Source organism: Eubalaena glacialis, chromosome 6 (assembly GCF_028564815.1).
Source record: "Eubalaena glacialis isolate mEubGla1 chromosome 6, mEubGla1.1.hap2.+ XY, whole genome shotgun sequence".
Lineage (NCBI taxonomy): Eukaryota > Metazoa > Chordata > Mammalia > Artiodactyla > Balaenidae > Eubalaena > Eubalaena glacialis.
The window spans coordinates 50,300,558-50,317,652 of record NC_083721.1 but is presented as its reverse complement, the minus strand read 5'-3'; the positions used below and the strand labels follow the sequence as shown (position 1 = coordinate 50,317,652).

The 17,095-nt window shown below is 38.5% G+C and overlaps 1 non-coding gene across 1 annotated transcript; it reads left to right on the top strand.

The window, feature by feature from the left end:
* The first annotated feature begins 12,981 nt into the window (after positions 1-12,981).
* Positions 12,982-13,088, top strand: LOC133094227 (U6 spliceosomal RNA). The gene has a single exon (XR_009701439.1). It is a non-coding gene; the product is annotated as a U6 spliceosomal RNA (small nuclear RNA).
* The last annotated feature ends 4,007 nt before the right edge of the window (positions 13,089-17,095 follow it).

The window sequence follows — 17,095 nt, the reverse complement described above, 5'->3', positions numbered from 1 at the left end:
GTCAATAATGTAGAAATATGCTTTCATTCTGAAGGAAATGGACTGCATTTGGATATATAAATTCAGGTATGTTTGCCAAAAAAGAAAGTCATATTACAGATAGTGGCCATGCCTGTGTTGTTTACTATTCTATCCCACCATGCAGACCCAATACTGTGGTCACCGGACACATGCGGCTGTCATTCACCTGAAATATGGCTAGTTCAAATTGACTTGTAAGTAAAATACACACTGAATTTTGAAGTCTTAGTTAAAAAATTACAGTATCTCAATAATTTTTATGTTGAAATGATTATATTGTACCTATATTGTGTTAAAATTTACCATAAACTTTTTAAAATAAAAAAAAAGTCATATACTTTAGCATCAATGATGGGTATATATAAAGTGTGTATGAATCTGTGAAGAAAGACATATATATGTCAGATAGAAATAAGAGAATAAAAGAATGGAAAAACAATACATTGAGTATTAAAGCTTTCATTGCTCTCAGTTAATACCCATAGCCTCTTACTCTTCAGATAAAAGGGTATTTGTCATTCAGTCACCAACCAAAAGCAGAGTAATGATTTAACTTGCAAAATAATCATGAAGCACAACAGTACCTGCCTTTTCTCTCAATACCTCCCAATCCTATTAATATAAAGAATGATTTTCTTTTTTTAATTTATTTTTTTTAAATTCTTTTGGCTGCATTGGGTCTTTGTTGCTGCGTGCAGGCTTTTCTCTAGTTGCGGCGAGCGGGGGCTACTCTTCATTGCGGTGCACGGGGTTCTCATTGCGGTGACCTCTCTTGTTGCGGAGCACGGGTTCTAGGCACGCAGGCTTCAGTAGTTGTGGCTCGCAGGCTCTAGAGCACAGGCTCAGTAGTTATGGTGCACGGGCTTAGTTGCTCCGCGGCATCTGGGATCTTCCCAGACCAGGGCTCGAACCCATGTCCCCTGCATTGGCAGGCGGATTCTTAACCACTGCGCCACCAGGGAAGCCCAAGAATGATTTTCAATTGTAACAAATACTATGGGGAAGAAGTAAAAATTTTATAAATACAGTACCATAGTTTTTTATTATTATTATTATCACCTGGGCCTCCACTGCGACAAAAAGAGAAAAATATTTACCAATCTTTCAGGAATGCTGTGGAATTTCAATAATTCATGTGGCTAAAGATCCAGCTCCATCAGGTTCAGCCACAGTGTTCAATGAGCTTTTTTTAGAATTAAGTAAAATCAGCTGCATAAAACTATAGCTCATACTTTAAATAGCACTTTATTACATAAATTCATCTCACAACCACAACAAGGAACTGGCAGAATAGCCTTTGTTTTGTCAACAATTTTTTTTCCACTAGTTGTGCAGCAAGGTTAGAGAAAAGACTTTGGGGAATCTCACTAGCAAGATTATAGACTCAAGTGGACTGTAGACTTGTAGTTATTCAAATCATCTTTTGTTTTAGTAACTCCAATGTTCTTTTTTTGTATTAAATAATATATTTCCTTCTCCCTTTTTTTTGATACTCAGCAGTTTCTTAACTACCAAGACAATTTCCCTTTTCTGACCATCCTAACACAGACATACATATAACAATACAAGAGACTCCATAAATACTGTCCTAATTAAAACAATGCCTAGAATCAAGACTTTTAGGATGCAGATTACCAGTCAATTCAAGATTTTTCTCTGAAAAGGAGGCAATATGGTATGATTGATAAAGCAGAGGATTAATAAAAGATAAGATGAACCATGTCAAGATCTGATATTATTTGCTCTGCCATCTCTCCTGACCTAAATTTCTTCATTCTCAGAATTGAGATAACCTGCTACACAGGATTATTGGATAAACCACACCGTGCCTACGAAATCGGCTTGTAAAGTAGTTTATCTGTGCTACTGTTATGATTATGATAAGAAGTTACCAACTCTTCCTGCAAAACATTCATAGGGCAGAAGGTTGGGAGCTGGAGAGAGCAAGGGAGGCACCCACCAAGTTGTGGAAAGTACTGGGACCAGAAAGGGAAGGTGAAAATTAGACTTGGGAAAAGAGTGCTAGGGAGACAATAATGTCAGCCCACCAAAGGGTTGTGTGAAGGAAACAAAGCAAGTAAAATGTAGTTACTAAAAATTAATTTGCACAAAACATAAAGATTTGTGTCTGCATGTTTAAATGAACTTATCCTTTTGAGGGTGTTTGCCAAAGATGCAAGCATTGTCATTGGAGCTTGGCCCTTTTAGGACAATGTCAAATAAAATAGTGTTTGCCCACACATGCTTTTGCCAAAGTACAAACAGACAGGATGCTGTCTTTGAAGAGAGGTACCTCGGGTTGTTTGCTTTTAACAGACTCACACTTACCTACTCCTCCGAATTAGATTTGTTTTTCCTTCTCAGTGTCCCCTGTTAAATCTAGACTCATGTCTGTCCTACTTTGGAGGAGTGTAATCAGTAACACAAAGTAATTTAATGTCATCATTAAAAAATGTTATTTGCCCAAGCAAAGGTATATAATTTATTATCTCTATTGTACACCGTCTATTTTACACATGTATTATCATTCAATCCATGCAAGTTATAGGTGACAACATTTTACAAGGAGAACACAACGATTTGACAGATTGAATGACATACTCAAAGTCCAACAGCCAGGAAATTCTCACTCTACTGGGAATGGCTCCAATGCCAATGCTGTTTGGCAGACAAGAGAGCTGTACAGGACTTTCTGTTCTACCCAAGTTGATTCCTTGGCCAAAAACTTGAGTAAACTTTTTGGGCTTGGTGATAGCAGGTGTTGGTGTACTACACTCAAGAGAGACAGAGGCAGGTCAGAGGTCCTCACCCACCCCTTTTACATTTGAACTTAAGTGACTTATTAGGGAAAGTAGCACTGGATTATCCTGTTCTATCAGTATGAAACCAGTCAACCACTTGAAAGAGAAGGATACAGGTGATTCCAGGGGGTTGAACCCGATACCTTTAAGGTTCCTTCCTTCTTATAAGAAGTCCCTGATTTTAGTGCCCTTTTCTAATTTTCCAAAGTTAAAGATAATCGTCTCATTATTTTAAGAACAGTACAATTTCTACTAATTCCTTCAGTCCCAGAAATGAGAATATAGTAGATTAAAAATTCCTCATCCATTTCGTGAAATCTTTTCTTCAAAAAGAAACCACAGCAATCCCCTGTCCTCGTGACAGGTAACAGTCAGGTTTCTGAGACGTGCTGAAGGGTTTCTACTGTCTGCCACAAGGTCTGGGTGTGCTGTCCCCACGCCCTGATCTCCCAAGATCAAAACAACACTGGAAAGAGGTTGCTTAACAAGTCTCTGTGAAAATTTCATGCTTCTCAGGCATAGCACGTTATTTATTATTCAGTGAAACTTAAGTGAAAATCCTCAGCTACCATCACTCCTCCACTTCTCCACTACACACCCCTAATTCTAGAGCTTATACAGAACGATGCCACACACATGGAGACCAAACCTACCTTCTGGAGACCTGAACCAAACCTAGCGAACTCAACCAACATTTTGGAATTCAACTCATACCAGAAAGCAGGTTAAGAGACAGAACGTCCACATATCTGTTCACCTCTGCAGGCAGTTGTGCATCTTTTATCACTGCTCTGCCCCAATTCCATTTGTGCAACCACCATGTCAAACATTTCCAAACTTTAGGTTGGCACTACCCTGATCACCATGAGGTAAGTCATAGCAGGAGGGTACAATGATGCAAACTCAATTCACTCCACAGTGCATCAGCAGTGCAGTGCATCAGCCTCAACTCTGCTCAGAGGATTCTTATCCCAGCAGAATTTAAGTGTACGTTTTCTGGGTCACTCCTAATGCTTCTCCTCAGCCTGAATCCTTCTTGGGTGCCATCTTTGCTTTCCGCTTGTGGGTGTTTTCCACAAGATCAAATGGACTTCCAGACATTGAAAACAGACGAGGTTTGGGACAGAAAGTCCCAGTTTTTTAGAACCTGTTTTCATAAATGTACATTGGTCTGTCAACAAACTCGGAATGGCAAGGATGCCTTCAGAAACATCATGTTGCCCTGTTCAGCTCCAACAATCCAAGAAAAGACAGAGTTTTTCATCTTTGTGCATCAGAATCATCCAGAGAGATTATTTAAAATATAGCTTCCAAGGGTTCACTCTAAGCCTCCTGAACCAGAATCTCCAGGGGTAGAAACCAACGATATCTTTCTCACAAGCTGCCTAGTTGATCCCAGTGAAAATGCAAATTTGAGAAACATTGCTGTGACCTAAATTGGGAAGATGAAAATTTGAAACCATAGTGCTAAACACCTTCCTTACAACTCGAATTTTTCCTAGACTATGCAACTGTCCTAAGAGGTGACAGTTTCCAGAGAGCTCCAAGCTTACACTAGCGGGCATGAAACTGGGAGGAAGCAGATACCCACCTAGACCCTAACCCTGGTAATATTGAGATGAAGATATAGAATATTCCTCCCTTCTCTCACCTGTCCTCCCTCCTGACCAAGAGCTGGCTTGTTACAAATGTGGGTGCTTTATTAGTAAGAATCATATTCTATGTCAGTGTTTGTTTTTTTCACAATGAAATGACAGGATTGGTTGGACAGAATATTTTTAGAGGATTTAATGTCTTCACTTTCACAAGGAAGGACAAGATCTCCACTTCAATGGCAAATATGTTGAACCCAAACATCCTGGGACTAAGGTCCCTGGGGTAGAAGTTCACAAAGTTAATATGACACTGAACACAACAGATAAGGAGCTGAGTAACAGCGTGACCTGTAGGCAGTCCAGACCTGAGCTCAGTGATAGCTTTGACTTTACTCTGAGCCTCCATGGAGAGGAAGTTCAAAGCCAGTTAGCCACTAATGGGAAATTCATGTTCACTTTCGACATCCCCTGTTTTTCCCTTTTTTTACTGCCACAGTTGCAAGTTGAGTTTCTATACACAAGCAGACAGCCATGGATAGGCCCAGTTGCAATAATGCCAACTGACTAGGTCACACTGAAATAGACGCATAGTGACTGAGCGAAAGCTGGAGAGAACTTCACACGGCCACACAAATAGGTTCAGCAGCTTCTCATGAAATGGGAGAGTATTTGGTCAAAATTTTTCCCAAACATCAAAAACTAGAAAAATTTAAAACAGGTTTATGCAAGTTATTAAAGTGCAAAAGTATTGGGTTGGCCAAAATTTTCGTTCGGGTTTGGCCGTAACAGCTTGCGGCCAAACCCGAACAAAATTTTTGGCCAGCCCGCTAATACTACAGTAATAACTCTATCCATTATTGCATTCAGCAGGTGTGTATTGAACACCCACTATATGGCAGACACAGTGCCAGGCACTCAGGATTCAAAGGGAAATAGGAGACACACAGACTTGACCTCAAAGGGCTTTGTTTCTAGGAAATGGGAGACAAATACGTGAGCATGGGCTTACAATAAGGAATTATGGGTGTTGTGGCAAAGCGGGTGGACAGGTGACCATGGGCACAGAAGAGGGAATCGTTAAGTGGTCTTTGAGAAGAATGCAAGAGCTGGCCTGTGTTGAGTCTTCCATAAGGAAGGGGTGTTCACGGAGGAGACGCAGCGAGGAAAGCCTTTCCGGGCAGCGTGAACAGAAGCATAAAGACATAAAACCCACGGCACATTTGGAAAATGGCAAATCGTCTGAGACAATGGCAACATCACAGAATACAAGGAAAAAGACCCAATAAGGATGATTCTGCAGAAGTAGGCAGGGGACCCCGAGGAGCCTGAATGATATGCTGAGGTGCTGAGGCTCAGTAAGGTGCCAACGAAGAGTCTGAGGTCTTAAGAGTCTCAGAAAGGTCACTCTGGGGAAAACGTAGCATTAAACATAAGCAAAGAAGTACTGGAGGCATGGAAACTAATATGAAGCCTATTGCAATGATCTGGACAAGATCAGGAAGCCTGAATTAAGGCAGGGGTAGTGAAATAGGGATGCATACAGACGCCGGAGCTGTTAAGAGAGTAACAGGCCACTGACAAAAAACCAAGTAGCCTAGTGTCCCTCTTCTTACTCTTCCAGGTAGTCAAGTTATTTGCTTAAATGACTCCATGTGGGACATAAATGGGTAAGGCAACTGTCTAGATGCAATTTCATTTATCTGATAAAGTATTCAGGAGTGCTAAGGAGCAGTAAGATAGCTGAACTTAGATAAGGCAGGATGGAAAAGAAAAGAGCCAGGGTAATGTAAAATAAGCAATTTTCAGTGGTTGCCCAAGAGTAAGGGTTGGGGGTAGAGTGACTACCAAGGCTTATCAAGAGGGAGTTTTTTGTGGGGAGGAGGATGAATTGTTCTATACCTTGACTATTATGGTAGCTACATGACTCTTTTTTTAACTAAAGTATAGTTGACTTACAATGTTGTGTTAGTTTCTGATGTTCAGCAAGAGTATATATACATATCTTCTTTTTCGTATTCTTTTCTATTACAGTTTATTACAGGTTACTGAATATAGTTCCCTGTGCTATAGAGTAGGACCTTGTTGTTTATCTATTTTATATATAGTAGTTTGTATCTGCTAATCCCAAACTCCTAATTTATCCCTCCCTCACTCCCTTTCCCTGTTGGTAACTGTAAGTTTGTTTCCTATGTCTGTGAGTCTGTTTCTGTTTTGTAAATAAGTTCTTTTGTATCATATTTTAGATTCCACATATGAGTGATATCATATGGTATTTGTCTTTCCCTGCCTGACCTATTTCACTTAGTACGAAAATCTCTAGGTCCATCCATGTTGCTGCAAATGACATTATTTCCTTCTTTATTATGGCTGAGTAATATTCCATTGTATATATGTACCACATCTGCTTCATCTATTCCTCTGTCAATGGACATTTAGGTTGCTTCCATGTCTTGGCTATTGTAAATAGTGCTGCTATGAACATTCGGGTGAATGTATCTTTTTGAATTAGAGTTTTCTCTGGATGTATGCCCAGGAGTGGGATTGCTGGATCATACGGCAACTCTATTTTTAGTTTTTTAAGAAACCTTCATACTGTTTTCCATAGTGGCTGCACCAATTTACATTCCCACCCACAGTGCAGGAGGGTTCCCTTTTCTCCACACCTTCTCCAGCATTTGTTATTTGTAGACTTTTTAATGATGGCCATTCTGACCAGTGTGAGGTGATACCTCACTGTATTTTTGACTTGCATTTCTCCAATAATTAGTGATGGTGAGCATCTTTTTTTGTGCCTATTGGTCATCTGTATGTCTTTTTTGGAGGACTGTCTATTTAGGTCTTTGGCCCATTTTTTGGTTGGGTTGACTTTTTTGTTACTGAGTTGTATGAGCTGTTTGGATATTTTGGAAATTAAGCCCGTTTCAGTTGCACATGACTCTTTACTTTTGTAAAAACTCATAGACCTATATACCAAAAAGAATAAATTTTACTATATGTAACTTTTTTTAATTGGAGGGAAAGGCAAAAAAATAATGCAATTCTCAAAGATAAATCAGTTTATAGCAACATGAGAAGGGAAACTTACTTACTCTTGGACGTTCATTCATTGATTCAACAAATACACATTGAGCACACACTCCATGCCAGAAACCATGCTACGTGTCGGAGACATGGTGGGAAACAGGCCCCATGCAGCCTACAGTCTAGTGGAAAAAACACCCATTAAATAAATATTTCTGTAAATTCAATTACAATAGTGATAAGAAGAAATAAAGAATAACATATTATGAAAGCATGTAACAAACATCCTTGAAGCAGTGATATTGAAGTTAAACCCTGAAGGATAAGATTGAGTTGACTGAAGGTGAAGAGGGGTAGTCAAGAGAAAGAACAGCATTTTGGAAGACCCTGAGATAGGAGCCCTCACATACCCACACACACTCTCACATGCTCACACGTGCTCACAAACACCCTCACAAACTCACCTACTCATTTACACATTAAGACACTTGGTGTTTCTATGAAATTGAGTTGTTTGTAGTGAGGTGGATGGACTTAGTCTGTCATACGGAGTGAAGTAAGTCAGAAAGAGAAAAACAAATACCGTATGCTAACACGTATATGTGGAATCTAAAAAAAAAAAAAAAAGGTCCTGAAGAACCTAGGGGCAAGACAGGAATAAAGATGTAGATGTAGAGAATGGACTTGAGGACATGGGGAGGGGGAAGGGTAAGCTGAGACGAAGTGAGAGTGGCATGGACGTATATACACTACCAAATGTAAAATAGATAGCTAGTGGGAAGCAGCCGCATAGCACAGGGAGATCAGCTCGGTGCTTTGTGACCACCTAGAGGGGTGGGATAGGGAGGGTGGGGGGGAGACGCAAGACAGAGAGGATATGGGGATATATGTATACGTATAGCTGATTCACTTTGTTATACAGCAGCAAATAACACAACAATGTAAAGCAATTATACTCCAATAAAGATGTTAAAAAAAAAAAAAGACACCGTGTTTCTAAGATCCTTTATGCTGTGTAACATTTCTATGATAGAAACTGGCAAAGGCTTTCTATAGACCTCCCATATCTACCACTTACCAGATGTGTCACCTCAGGAAAGTTTTTAACCTATTAGTACTTCAATTTTCTCATCTCCAAACAGGATTATTAATTAGTAATTATAATATTCAGGTACTAATTAGTAATTAGTACTTGAAGATTGGGTTATTATAAAGAATAAATTGGTTAATAAAAATAAAGCCTTAAGAACAACATCTAGGGACTTCCCTGGTGGTCCAGTGGTTAAGACTTCACCTTCCAATGCAGGGGGGGCAAGTTCGATCTCTTGTTGGGGAGTTAAGATCCCACATGCCTCTCAGCCAAAAAACCAAAACATAAAAGAGAAACAATATTGTAACAAATTCAATAAAGACTTTAAAAATGGTCCACATCAAAAAAAAAATTTTTTTAGATAAAAAAAGAACAACACCTAGAACATTAAGTACTCAATAATAGTAATTTATTATTACCAAAACTATTACTACACAATTATTTTTAGAGACCCTCTTTCTATTTCTTAGAGAGAAGAGATGGCTCTTAGACTCAATTTTTGGAAACAACATAGAGAAACTACACTCGACCCCACCATACTAACTTCCTATGAATAGGACCAGTGTCCTGAGCCATATGACGGGATTCATGACTATTAAAAATGCTTTTTCAGTCCAAATAGAAGCTTTGGGGTCCCTTTGGGGATAAATCCATTCATCTTTACCTAACTGAATCCTTAAGAGCACATCTTGTAAACTTTCACTTCCAGATGTGGAGCAACTGGTATTGGACTAGCCCTTCTGTTATAAACAATAAAATTAGAGATAGTGCATGAGGTAATTGTTTTTAAACATTGGACAATAGGAAACACAATGCTGTGACCCTTGAGAGAGGAGAAATTCATGAAGTGAGCCCCATGATTGCCCTGGATCTCTATCTGGGCACAATTATCCAACCATGACGTAGCAAGCTAGAATCCAAGCAGAGCACAATGATCCTGCAGAGCTGAAGAGGCAGAGGTCAGCGTTCAGGAAAGCTGAAGCAATCAGAATCTGCAGGGCAAAGCATCAGAGGGTAAAGCAGGTATGTAGGGGCTAGAGAGAAGGGAGAGACCCAGAAGTTGTGCAGGAGGTTCTCTGTGAATCCCAAGATGCACATGCCCATGGCAAGAGTACCTGAGGCTTGTTGTAACTATACAGAACGGTCGCCATAGAGACAAGAACAGAATAAAGATACTAGATACGAAACAGTGTTAGAAGACATGGAAGTTCTGGCCAAGCCAGAGTGGCAAGACCTTGTTATCAATTTATTAACACAAAAGGCATCTATCTAAGACACCAGAGAAGACTAGAAACTTGCTTTTGGGTAAGGTCCACTCCATGCCCACCCTAACAAGGTCTAAAACCAAGCCTTTAAAAGATCTTCAGTGAAAGCTGAATTTAGAGGTTGAGACCTGCAAAGATAGAAGGCTTTGAGAAACATATTGAGTTTTCCAATAGGTGTTCCCTAGCAAAGCATAAAGACAAGCCTACAGAGTGCAAGGTAATCAACCAGTAAATGAGCTGCCTAATAGAAGACATGGTAACACTTCTCAAAGGAAGATAACAAAAGTACAGAGCCTATACAATGCACCACCAACAACGTGCAGTACACAATTTAAAAAATCACTAGACATAAAAAAGAGTCATGTACCACAATGTTCATTGCAGCTCTATTTACAATACCAGGACATGGAAGCAACCTAAGTGTCCATCGACAGATGAATGGATAAAGAAGATGCGGCACATATATACAATGGAATATTACTCAGCCATAAAAAGAAACGAAATTGAGTTATTTGTAGTGAGGTGGATGGACCTAGAGTCTATCATTCAGAGTGAAGTAAGTCAGAAAGAGAAAAGCAAATACCATATGCTAACACATATATATGGAATCTAAAAAAAAAAAAAAATGGTCATGAAGAACCTAGGGGCAGGATGGGAATAAAGACGCAGACCTACTAGAGAATGGACTTTGAGGACACAGGGAGGGGGAAGGGTAAGCTGGGACAAAGTGAGAGAGTGGCATGGACATATATACACTACCAAATGTAAAACCGATAGTTAGTGGGAAGCAGCTGCATAGCACAGGGAGATCAGCTCGGTGCTTTGTGACCACCTAGAGGGGTGGGATAGGGAGGATGGGAGGGAGACGCAAGAGGGAGGAGACATGGAGATATATGTATATGTATAGCTGGTTCACTTTGTTATAAAGCAGAAACTAACACACCATTGTAAAGCAATTATACTCCAATAAAGATGTTAAAAAAAAAATTATTAGACATGCAAAAAACAAAAACAAAAAAAGGCAAAGTGACCCATAGTTAAGGGAAAAACGCCAGTCCCAACATTACTGAGATGATGGATTTAGAAGATAAGGGCTTTAAAGCAACTGCTATAAATATGTTCAAAGAATTAAGAAAATAGGGACATCATGAGTTAAAAAGTAGGGACTCTCAGCATAGAAATGTAAACAATAAAAAAGAGCTAAATGGAAATTTTAGAGCTGAAAAATTACAATGACAAAAAAAAATCACAGTAGATCAGAGATGGGAGGAAAAAAGTCACTGGTGAATTTGAACATAGGAAGGCAAATCTATAGCAATTATCCAAGCTAATGAATAGAGAGAAAATAGACTGAAGAAAAATAAACAGATCCTTAGAGACCTGTAGGACAGCAGAAAATGGCCTAAATATATGTAATTAGAGACCTGAAGGAGAAGGAGGTGAGAAGTAGGGCAAAATAGAATTTTTTAAGAAATGACAAAAAGGCCAGCTACAGACTGAGAGAAGTTTTTGTAATATCAATACGTATATAACACTGGGCTTATATCCAGAATATAGTTTAAAATTTTTACAACTCAATAATAATAATACAATCTAATTATTTTTTGATGGGCAGAAGACTTGAACAGACACTTCACCAAAGAAGATACATGCGTGGCTAATAAGCACAAGAAGAGATGTTAAATATCATAGTTATAAGGAAATTGCAAATCAAAGCTACTATCAGATACCACTACATATTCATTAGATAGATACCACTCCACATCCTTTTAAAAGGCTGACAATACCAAGTATTGAAGAAGATTGAGAACAGTTGGTTATCTTGCTATTGAGGGTGGAAAATAGTACAACCACTTTGGAAAACAGTTTGACAGTTTCTTTTAAAGTTAAACATACTTATCATTTGAATCAGCTACTCCACTCCCAGGTATTTACCAAAATGAAATAAGAACATATATCCACCCAAAGACTGTTCATAGTAACTTTGTTCATAATAGCCCCAAACTGGGACAACCCAAGTATCCACCAATAGGCTAACAAATTGTGTTATTAACACAGTTAAATACTATTCAGCAATAAAAATATAAATTACTAATAAAGGCAACAATGTGGATGAGTCTCCAAAACCTCATGCTGTGTGAAAGGAACTCAACACAAAAAATATGCATACTGTCTGATTCCATTTATATGAATACTAGAAGAGGAAAAACTAATCTATAGTGATAAAAATGAGATCAATGGTTGCCTGGAGCAGTAGTTGGAAGCAGAGACTGACTGCAAAGGATGTACATGAGGGAGCTTTCTGGTGTGAGGAAATGTGCTATATCTTGATTATGATGGTGGTGATGTGAGTGTATACATTTACTGAACTGTACACTTAAAATATATGTATTTTATTATATGTAAATCATACCTCACAAGGTTGACTTTTTAAAGAATATTTGCATAACTCTTTAAATTAGAAGGCTTATTTTCATCATCATCCTGTAATGAGTCATTTAACAATAAATTTTATAAGGAACAAGTTCTTTTTGAATCATACACAAGCACCCCAAATGAATGTCTAACCATTCATTTTTGTTAAATGTGTGTGGCTGGAGAAACAGAAGCCCGTAAAACTAATAAAGCTCCTGCCCATCATCTCTGATTCTAAGCTGCAGAAGAAACTGTAACTTCAGTTCTCATCTTTCTAAGCATCCTCAGTAACTATTTGTTGACCGGTTCCTAAAGTGAGTGTCTGGATTTATTTTATAAACAAGTTCCACCATCTAAAATCTTGGCTGCTGCAGAGCTTAGGGGAACATTTCCTGCAAAATCTGTGCCAGTCTCATAACAGAGGTAAATAGTCAGAGTCTGCATAGTGAACCAGTTCTACTGCTGGTCAGATAGGCTATCCTAATCACCCTCCTCAAGGACCCTCTTATAGGACCCTCTTATAGGACCCTCTTATAGAATTTTTTGCACAAGGACCGTCTTATTCACTTTTTTGAAAACATAGGCAATAGGGAAGCTGGACTTTCCTTTTATTGAAATTTTCCTATTTGTAGTGGGAAATTGAGGGACAAGAGAGAGGTGTCATAAACCAAGGGCAATGCTAGCCTGTGCAGTGACCATGTGTGTTAAAACAAGTGCCTCAGTTTACTGGAAAACCTCCCTTACTGATTTGGAGCCTTAATAAAAATAGCAGGATGCTCACTTCAGCAGCACATATACTAAAATTGGAACAATACGGAGAAGATTCGTATGGCCCCCGCACAAGGATGACGCACAAATACATGTAGCCTACCATATTTGTATATATGAAGTGTAAAAAAACCCCCAAACTCATAGAAAAAGAGAACAGATTTGTGGTTACCAGAGGCAAAGGGGTAGGAGGTAAGAGAATTGGGTGAAAGCGGTCAAAAGTTACAAACTTCCAGTTATAAGATAAATAAGTACTAAGGATGCAATGTACAACATGATGACTATAGTTAACACTGCTGTATGATATATTTTAAAGTTGCTAAGAGCGTAGATCTCAAAAGTTCTTATCTCAAGGGAAACCAAAAATTTTTTATCACTATATGAGGTGATGGATTTTAACTAAACTTACTGTGATAATCATTTCCCAATATACGTATGTCTAGTCAGTATACTGTACACTTTAAACTTATATAGTGCTGTATACCAATTATACCCCAATAAAACTGAAATCAGAAAAGAAAGAACAGCAGGAAATGTGTAAAATTTCACTACAAGCTCGAACCCTGTGTTACCTACTGTATTCGTTTTCTATTGCTGCATAACAAATTACCACAAACTTAGAAGCTTATACCACCCCCCATTTATTATCTCACAGTTCCACAGGTCAGAAGTCTGGGTGGGCTTGGCTGTGTTCTCTGCACGGAGTATCACAAAGACAAGCTCAAGTGTCGACTGGGATGAGCTCTTATCTGAAGGCTCTGGGGAAGAGCTGCTTCCAAGCTTATTCAGGTTGTTGGCAGAATTCATGTCCTTGGGCATGTAGAACTGAGATCCCATTTTCTTTCTGGCTATCCAGAAACTACTTGGATTTCTTGGCTCATGGGCGCCTTCCTCCATCTTCAAAGCCAATAATTGTGGGTTGAATCCTTCTTAGAATCTCTCTGACTTCCTCTTCCATGACCAGCCAAAGAAAACTCCCTGCTTTTAAAGGGCTCAGGTGATTAGATCAGGTGCACCTGAATAGTCTCCCTAGCTTAAGGTCAACTGATTAGCAATCTTAATTACAACTGAAAAATTACTTTTGCCATGTAACATAATATAATCACAGGAGTAACACCAGGGGCAGAGGTCATGGGCATCTAGAATTCTGTCTACCATACTGATGCTTCATCTGTCCAGCACCACTGACCTTCACTGTATCCCTAGTGATACCATTCACCCAAACATTGTAAAGTTGTCTTTAAAAACAAATGCTGCTAGTCAGTGATTCCAAGTCCACTTTCCAGGTTACAGTAATTAAGACTGGGATACCATAAAAATATCATATTTAAAGTTATAGGAACTGAGTTTAAATTCCAAGAGTTCAGAGAAGAGAGAAGTCAGTAGGAGCTGGGGAAAGCTTCATAAAGGAAGTGGCAGCCAAGCAGAGCTTTCAAGAATGCACATAATTTGGGGAGGCAAGAGCATGACTAGAGACAGGAATAAAAAGTGCATCTATTGAGCAGTGAGGAGACCCACCTGAGAGCTTGTTGGGGAATGACGGAAGGTAAGGTTAAACAGCTGAGGGAAGCTAAAGTAAGATGGCTTTGTGAACCAGGACAAGAGTGTGCACTTGATTCAACGAGAAATACTGAGCCTTTGAAAACCCTTTTAGGTTTCTGTAGGAGTATGCTAAATGGTTGGAAATTTTGGGATTGGTGAGAAAAATGAGATTACAGAAAGAATAATTAGAAAGCTATGGGGGACACAAATTTCTTATCTATTAGAGACACACACTGACAGTCTATGATGAGTGGGTTGGGCTTTAACATATTCCAGAAAGAAAATAAGGGGGAAGAATGGCAAAATGTTTATAATTGATGAAGCTTTATGCCAGGTACATGAGCGTTCAGTATAATATTCTCTCTACTTTTGAGTATGTTTGAATTTTTCCATAATAAAATGGGGTTTTTTAAAAGCCAATTGTAGTAATCTGGGAAAACCTAGACATGGGTGGTGACAGGAAAAATAGAAAGAAAAAAAAAAAGACTGACTAATTCAGCATACATTTGACCTTGATAACAGATTTGATATAACAACTTCAGCTGAGGGAAGAAACAAAACTGACTGATTTTTATAGCCTTGGAAATAGAATAATGTCATAAAAGAGAACCTGTCAACTGTCTATAAATTCCTGAACTTTAAACAATGTACCTCATTGGACTGTATGATTGGAATGTGTATGGAAATTAATAAACTATGAAAGTTAAATTTCTGTCTATGGATCTCTTACTCTGTCTACTGCACCACATGAAAAAACTGGACAGATTTTCATCAAATTTAGAGGGTCTGTTTGGAAAAATCTACCTATCTAATATAGCCCCATTTGCTCTATACAAAAAATCATTTTGTGGGACCCTAGGTGTGTCTCATTCATTTATTTTTATTCTTAAGGTAATATAGTATATTATTTTTCAATTTTCTACTAGTTGAGTCCAGGAATTTACTTTTTTAAAAAATTTTCCAGGGACTTCCCTGGTGGTCCAGTGGCTAAGACTCTGCACTCCCAATGCAGGGGGTCTGGGTTTGATCCCTGGTCAGGGAACTAGATCCCACATGCCACAACTAAGAGTTCGCATGCCACAACTAAAGATCCCACACGCCACAACAAAGATCCCATACGCGGCAACGAAGATCCCGTGTGCTGCGATCAAGACCTGGCGCAGCCTAATTAATTAATTAATTAATTTAAAAAATAGATAAATACAAAATAAAAAGTTTTCCAGGAACCTGGAAAGATTTGAGTAGAAGCACCCAAAAGGTTCAAATGCTTGCTTGTTTTCCCAAGTGATATATTTTAAATTTTTTTAGATAGACATAAGAACTTACACCAGACAAAATTGCTATCCTGAAGATTAATAATTCTCATTTCCATATATGCAAGCGCCTAAAAAGGATAATTTTTTTGACAATTTTAAAGTAATTCTGGAAGGAATACTTCTTAGGAGCAGAAAGGGAGAGAGAGACTTTTTTTAAAATGAATGAAAGTGATATCTAATGTAAAAAACATTCGGAGCCGATTTGGAAAGAGAGCCAATTCGGAAAGAGACAGGTCTCGTGGGCAGGCTCCCACTGAGATGACTGCCCAAACTAAAGAAACTTAAGTCCACAGAGAGAAGAGCAGTTCACTTGCAGAGCGGTGAGGCCCCCGTGGCTTCCAGGAAAGCCATTCAGGAGGGACCCCACACTCTCATACAAGTACTTGAAACTAAAATCCTGCCTGAGAGACATTGGCTGCAAATACAGAGAGAAGGACATGTGAATTAAGATACCACGAACTGAGAAAATAAATAACAATTTCAAGCTTAAGCCCCAAATCAATTAAGCTAAGGAATCTAGCAGTATTTCACAATCTGAAATGTGTCCCTATTGTCAAGCCCAAAGATACTAAGCTGTTGCAAAAGGAAGTACATGCTGGATCTAATTACCAAGTCCACAGAACTACTGAAATCTTTATTCAGATTAATAGGCAGAATCCTTTTCACTTAAAAAGGTAATATCTAGGCCTAAAAAAGTATATTTTAATGGAACTTGGCAAAATGGATCAATATTTATTGTCTGAAACCGTGGATTTCCTTGATACTTTTCACTTCCAAGCTTCTGCAGTTTCCAGTAAGTGCTTACTCTGGTGTTATCATTACAAGGTCAGATGGTCTAAAATGCAGGCATTTCATCTGTGATCATGTTGCTTCCCACATGGGCAACTCTAGATAGTGTGATCCAAGGTGAAGAGTAGCAGGTTTATTCATATGTGTGCCAGAGAGTAAAATGACTAATGATCATCAAAGAAGATTTGTTGTAAGTTTCAAACAATTAAAGCTCTGTAAATCATTATGGTAACTTCTAAAATTTTATCTCAATAATTATTTTATTGTTTCTATTAAAGTTTATCAATGGTAAATGAGTCTCCTGGTCAATGCCAGGTGTTGCAAGTAATGAATGAAATGGAGATGAGATATCATACATTAAATCAAAAATTATGTATAAGAGATACTCATAGATGCTGAAGACAGACTACAGGATTGCTCAAAAAGAAGAAGTCATCTTAATCACTTTGAGAGAAATAATAGTAGCAGAAAA